The sequence below is a fragment of the Bison bison genome, unplaced genomic scaffold (assembly GCF_000754665.1).
Source record: "Bison bison bison isolate TAMUID 2011002044 unplaced genomic scaffold, Bison_UMD1.0 scf7180017864302, whole genome shotgun sequence".
Classification (NCBI taxonomy): domain Eukaryota; kingdom Metazoa; phylum Chordata; class Mammalia; order Artiodactyla; family Bovidae; genus Bison; species Bison bison.
In genome coordinates, this window is record NW_011494874.1 from 3,563,285 (window position 1) to 3,570,002 (window position 6,718).

Genomic DNA, 6,718 nt, shown 5'->3' on the forward strand with positions numbered 1-6,718 from the left:
TCCCTTCGCGTCTCTGCCTCTGTCCCGAGATCGGGGACCCGAGGACCTGAGCCCAGATCCTTGCGTCGGGGGAGCGCGTCTCGGCTACTCCATCCCGGCTGTGGGACGGGAGCCCCTCCCGGGACTCGAGGCGCACAGGTCAGTCCCAGGGACTGTCTTTGTGAGGGATGCGCCGCCCCCGCCCGCGAAGGCAGCTCCTTGGCCACCTGTCGTCCGCCGCACCCTGGGCTCCCCTGTGCGCCGAGCGCCAGGTCCCGGCGGCCCCGCCCGAGAGGCCCCAAGCCCAGCCCCCAAACCGGGCTTTAAGGCAGAATGAACTCCTCGAAGGAAGCAAAGCTGAACGAGAGACAACTTATTTAAAAACAGCAAACAAAGGCTTACCAGAGTCTGTCCTTTATTTTGTAGCCCAATGTCCGGTGGCCCCTCTCTGTTATGTAGTGTCCTGGAAAGTCATTTTCACTTACATGGTCACCCATCCTGTGGACTCACCCACCTGCGGGCTCCATCAGTCTCTCAGAAGGACCCAGAATGTACGGTTCCTTTACCCACGATAAGGGGTTCAGGGACTCGCACCTGCAGAGCAGCTCCTGCTCGGTGCCACCAAGTCGCCTCTGCAGCCGGATCGGCTTCCAGCTGAACACGGTCCCTCTCCCTAAAGTCGGCCACCATTCCACACCCTCACCCACAGCTGCAGTTGGCAAAAGTCTTTAATCTTTGCAAAACAGGTGGACAAAACAACAGTATTTCATTATGACGTTAATATTTGATTTGATGATTGCTTTCAATGTCTAATTGGTCATTTAAATTTGTGTTTTGCTTTCTCTTGGGTTGGTGTTTTGCTTGTTGGGCTGTTAGAGCTCTTTGTATCGAGGTTTTTAACCCTTAGTCTTATACAATACATTGCAAATCTTCTTCCCTTTATAATCACAGGAGCTTTTTTTTTTAAATGCATTTGAATAGATTGGATTGTTTCTTTAGAATTTTCTCTTTTGTGTCTTCCTGCTCCACCCCAAGACTAGGGAAGTATCTTCCTATTCCTTTTAAACCTTTCAGACACCGGATGCACTGAGTGGTTAATGCAGGGCTGTGCCCTGCTGTTGCTGGGGTTCCAGGGCCTGGAGACCCCTGGGTGGGTCTGTGGGTCTGTGGTTTTCTCCTATGAGGTGAGCGATAACCCTGCACTGTGTGTGGCCCCAGCATCGTCTGCTGCACTTGCGAACTTCCTGCAGGTGGCGCAGAGGGTCCTGCAGGGCTGTGTCTCCTTCCCCTCCCTGGGCTGTCCCCGCCGTCCCCCCCTTCCCCTTACAGGACTCACTGCACACCTGGCCCCAGGTGGAGAAGGCTGGGGGATGTAGCCTGGCCCACAGAGGTGCCTGGAGGGATGCAGACACTCTGGACTGTAGCCTTACTTCCCCAGTCTGCATAATGGGCACAGTCATCCTATCTGGCAGAGTGGGTATGAGGATAAAAGGAGATGCTGAGTGAGAAGGTGCTCCAGCATGGTACCCAGCACGCCAGGACGTGCAGAAGGAGTCCTCTCCGAAGAGAGAAGCCACGGGCCCTGGAACCAATCCAGGAAGCATCCTGGGCAGGATGACTGGGAACCCTGGAAGACCTAGAGAAGAGGGCGGCGACTTGGGCCAGGGCGGGGACAGCACAAGCTCTCAAGGGCTGACTCTCCAGGGCTCTTTGCAAATTCCCACTCTGCACTGGATGCTGCGGGTTCCTCCCCACACAGCCAGTTTTGAGCTAACGAACTTGGAATGTGTCTTCCTCCCTCCCTCCGAGGCATTGCAATTGTTGTTCCTCCACCCCGGAGTCCTTCCTGCCTGCCCTACTCGCTGGAGCTCAGCTCTCCCTCCTGCAGGAACAGCCCCCTCCCGGCCTGGGTTGAGGGAGAGTGCTCCAGTGGGATTCCCCTTCCAGCCCTTCAGGTCTTTTATCTCTTGGAGGCAGGTTTCCAGACCTAGAAGATTTGTTGACCTTGATTGTGAGCCAGGACCACACCCACTCATCAGCTTTGTGACCCTGGGCGAGTCAATAAGCTGTTGAAGAAACTGAGGTCTGATTGAGTTAAACGGGTTAATTGTAGTGCTTTGTTTGTGGAGGGCTTCCCTGGTGGCTCAGAGGGTAAAGTGTCTGCCTGCAATGCGGGAACCCTGGTTCGATCCCTGGGTTGGGAAGATGCCCTGGAAAAGGCAGTGGCAACCCACTCTGGTACTCTTGCCTGGAAAATCTCATGGATGGAGAAGCCTGTAGGCTAGAGTCTATGGTAGGCCCCAGTCTATGGGGTCCCAAAGAGTCGGACACGACTGAGCGACTTCAGCCACTTCAGTCTGTCTGACTCTTTACAACCCCATGGACTGTAGCCCGCCAGGCACCTCGGTCCATGGGATTCTCCAGGCAAGAATACTGGGATGAGTTACCATGCCCTTCTCCAGGGGATCTTCCCAACTCAGACGTCTCTTATATCTACTTGCATTGGCAGGCGGGTTCTTTACCACCAGGGAAGCTCAATCCTGGAGTCAGAACCCAGGAAGTCCTTGCGTAGAGCCAGCTGCAGTGCTCTTTGTGCAGGACCAAAGTCCACCTCCAGATCCTGCCTGGATGAAGGAGACATGCCTCCCAGGCCAGGGCTGAGGTTCCCTGAGCTGCGAGGGCAGGAGCAGAGAGCCAGTGGGGCTGTGTCCTGTCGGAGATCAGAGCCCAAGCCAGGCACTCCCAGAGGAGTAAGAGGCAGCGTTTGAATTTGTCTTTTCCAAAACAAATAGCTTTGTGATTTTTTGTTTGTTTTTGTGTTTTATTTATGAAAGGGCACACAAAAAATAATCCAAGTAAAACAAGGAAGTAAGGCTCTGGCAATTGTTGGCTTATTTGCTTAGGAAAAGCCTTTGCTGGGGCTCTCTCAGTGGCAAGTGGTTAAGCCCAGAACGGAACTGGCTGACAAGCTCAAGGGAATTCATGGAGACCACAAGAGAGGAGGGCAGGCTGGCCACAGGGCCGTTCTCTCTGCCCCTGATCCTGCTTGACCCGCCTTCTCCACGTCCGCCAGGTGGGCTGCAGCCTGCGTCCACCCGGCTCTGAGATCCCACAGAGGGAACAGGCGCCTCCTCCCCTTCTGCCCTGAGCAGTGCGTCCTCCCCTTGAGCCAGCTCACCTCTGGCCAGAGCTGTGAGTCCTCTAATTAGCCAGTGGGCAGGGGCTGTGATGATGGGCAAGCCACACAACATCACATTGTGAGGGCAGAGGGAAGGGATGCTGTGCTCCAGCGAAGTTGGCTGGGGAGGGAGGGGTGCTTGGGTCCACGGCCACACAGACAGTAAGTGATCCCCAGGGCCCTATTTGACCTGACTGTGTCCTTCCTGGCTCGAATCCTCCAAGGCAGCGGTCCCCAACCTTTTCAGTACCAGGGAACTAGTTTCATGAAAGACAGTTTTTCGCTGGACCTGGGATGGGGTGGGGTTTGGGGATGATTCACGAGCACGACATTTCTTGTGCACTTCACTGCTATTATTATTACATCAGCTCCACCCCAGATCATCAGGCATTAGATCCTAGAGGTTGGGGACCCCTGCTCCAAGGGTTTCCCTTCCTAAAAATCTCATCTCTGCTCTGTGTCGACACCCCAGTACTCTGGTACTCTTTCTCCCTCGCTCCTGCTCTCTGACCACTCAGTGGAATATAGCTAGCCCTCCATCTGCCCATTTCACGGCTTTTGCAAACGCTGTTTGCTCTGCTTGAATTCTTTTTCCTACTCCACCTACTTCTAGGATTCCTTCAAGTCTCAGACTAAATGTCCCTTTCTCAGAAACAGTGCGTGATAGTACATGTGCACACACACATTTTGTTTGGAAATAAACAATCAGTTAGCTCTCTGGGGGAAACAAAAGTCCCTGATTTGCAGATTGGCACTTGTCAGTGTTTGTAACTATTTCCATTGTGGCCAATTTCAAGCTGCCAACAGGCATCGCTGCCCACGTTGCTGGGGAGATAGGAGCATACTTGGGGGGTGACAGCGTCAGGCTGGACTGGTGGTCTACACCACAGTCTACCCAACCCTTGCTCCCCAGCATCTCTAGTCGCTCGTGCCAGGACTGTCCGGGGGCTTTATCCTCTTTCCGGCAGTGCCCAGGTGGCGCTGTGGTAAAGAATCCACCTGCCAATGCAGGAGACATAAGACACACGGGTTCGGTCCCTAGGTTGGGAAGATCGCCTGGGGGAGAGCTTGGCAACCCACTCCAGTGTCCTTGCCTGGAGAATCCCATGGACAGAGGAGCCTGGCGGGCTACAGTCCATAGAGTCTCAAAGAGTCAGACACGACTGAAGGGACTTAGCACACAGCGGTGCCAGGGAGCACGGGGCATACAGCTTAATCCTTGCCACTGGGGAGCAGGAAGCCCTGTCTTTTCACTTAGGACATTTTTTTCATTCTTTTCTCTCCTCCTCCCCACTTTTTAAAATTTAATCTTACAGACATTTACATCTTTTTTGCATTTTTTTTAATGCAGGGCGGGACCCTGGGAGGTTAGTCGCCCTGCCCAAGGTCTCCTGGCCAGCCGGGGTTGGGCTTAGGACAAGTCTCTAACCGGGGGACACGGCCCACACCTCTGTCCCACCCTCTTCTCCACCCGGGACCTGAGAAAAGCCTGTCCCCCGTCCAGTCCCTGCACGTGACTCGTGGGCAGGCTCCGGCTCACGTGGCCCCTCCCTCTCCTTCTTTCCGACCTCTGTACTGATGTGTGTGCCGCGCCCTCCTGCCTGGCCTGCTTCTAACCCACATTCTTTAATTTGTACCCACTTTTACGAGGCATGACTTACATGCCATAAAATTCGCTCATTATAAAGACACAGTCCAGCAATTTTTAGTGAGGTTACACAACCAAGTTTAGAGCGCTCCCCTCACCCCAGAGGGCCCAGGACCACTTGCCGTCACTATCCTGGACCCACATCCCGATTCTGTCCTGCGAGTTCCCGCCTGAAGGTCACAGGGCCTGGTGTGCGTCATCTCCCGGCACATCCTCGTGGGGTACACACTGTGCCCCCTCTCCCGCCTTGGGGTCTGGGGCCTGGCTCGTCCCCGGAGCTTTGGCAAATATTTGTCAATGAATCAGGAGCAGGTTCAGCGGGAGGCAGGTGAGGGGGTGGGGTCGTGACTCCTGGAGGTGCTCTGGGCCCTTTCCCCCTCCCCCCCCAACCCCCAGTGCCTCCCACACTGACCAGACAGGCCTAGCTTTGCCTTGTGGCTCAGAAACTGAAACCCAGGTGGGAGAGACAGGGCTGGGGGTGGGGGGACGGCTTAGCAGGGCTGTAGAGAAGCCGTGCAGGAGGGAGGGGTGGAGAGGGCTGGGGCGCCTTTGTCGGAGAAGCCGTTGGAAGCAGGGCTGCTTGGCTGTGTGTGTGTTGAGGTGGGCAGGGAAGGCACTGCACCCGGAGCAGCGTGTGGGGGTGCAGCAGGGAACTGACAGATGTCAGGGAATGTTGGAGACTAGGGAGTACCTGGTGGGGAAGGGACCCCTCCACCCCGAGCTAGTGGGACCGTCGTGGCACTTGACCTCCCTGGGGGAAGCGGTCAGAGAAGGGACCTCATGGCTGGCCAGTCGGCAGGGCCGAGGTGGGGGCCTGGGGACCACCCTAGGTGCCCACCCCCGGTGCCCGCAGAGGGTAAGGACCCAGCAGCCTTCCCTGCCCGCTGCCACCTGGCACAGCAGAGTTCGTCAGGAAAGCTTCTGGGAACAGCCAGGTGGGCATCCATGGGAGACTGCTCTGTGGGGTTGCAGTTGACCGGGGCCCAGCCCGGGTCCTCCCTTCCCACAGGCTGCTCCTGTGCTGGGCCCTCGGGGCCTTGTGAACGAGCCCGCCATGTGCGTAAATGTATGTAAGGCATGGGAAGTCCCGCCACCGGCTCCTCGACACCTCAGGGCCTGCGGCCTCCTCCCTGCTCCACGCCTGTGGCCCCTTCGCCTCAGGGAAGACCCCCACCCCTGGGTGCTTATAGCCCAGGACTGTCAGAGCAGGCGCCTTAGGGATGGAGAGCGAGGAAGCTGGCCCAGAGAGGGACAGGGGCTTGCCCCAGGGCACACAGCAGCTGGACTGAATCAGGCTGCAGTGTGGCTCTCCTGAATGCGGACTCAGGGTTTATCTCTGGGCACTTGGCCCTGATGACTGCAGCCCAGCTTCAGGAAACAGGTCCTCTGGGACTGAGGGATCCTTGGGGACAACGAAGGAGTCAGAGAAAATCAGGTGTGGTGGAACCTCTGTGTGCCCATCTCTAAGATGGGGGCCTGGTGCCCTCCTAGGTGGACTGGTGAAGCCCCAGTGAGTGTGTCAGACGCCGAGCACATTTCACCTGCTGAGGTCCGGTTCCACACCCGGGCCCCGGCTTGCATCCAGCAGGCCCAAAGTCGAGGGTCCTGAGGGCAAGTCTTGCTCTGTCGGCCTTGCCTTGCCTTGCCCGGACCCTTCCCTGGGCCCCCAGCCCTCCTCCTGTGTCGTGCCTGGACAGTGTGACTTCCAGCAGTGACTGCTGTTCATGGCCCGCCGCCTCGGGCCCCACCTGAGTTGCTGCTGGAAAGCCATTGCATGGGTCTGGTTCCAGGTGGCAGTCCTTGCCTGGCTCCAGGCTGCCCAACTGGACCAGAGAACCCTGAGGCACGTGTGTCCTTCGCCAGCTTCTGCGATGCTCTGCGCTGGAGGCCTGGGTGGGCAGGCCTCTCCCCTG

General features: G+C 57.0%; 1 protein-coding gene across 3 annotated transcripts in view; it reads left to right on the forward strand.

Moving 5' to 3' along the window:
* The window catches only part of DEGS2 (delta(4)-desaturase, sphingolipid 2), a 50,196-nt gene that overhangs the window by 31,587 nt on the left and 11,891 nt on the right, over positions 1-6,718 (forward strand). The gene's annotated exons all lie outside the window — the stretch shown is intronic.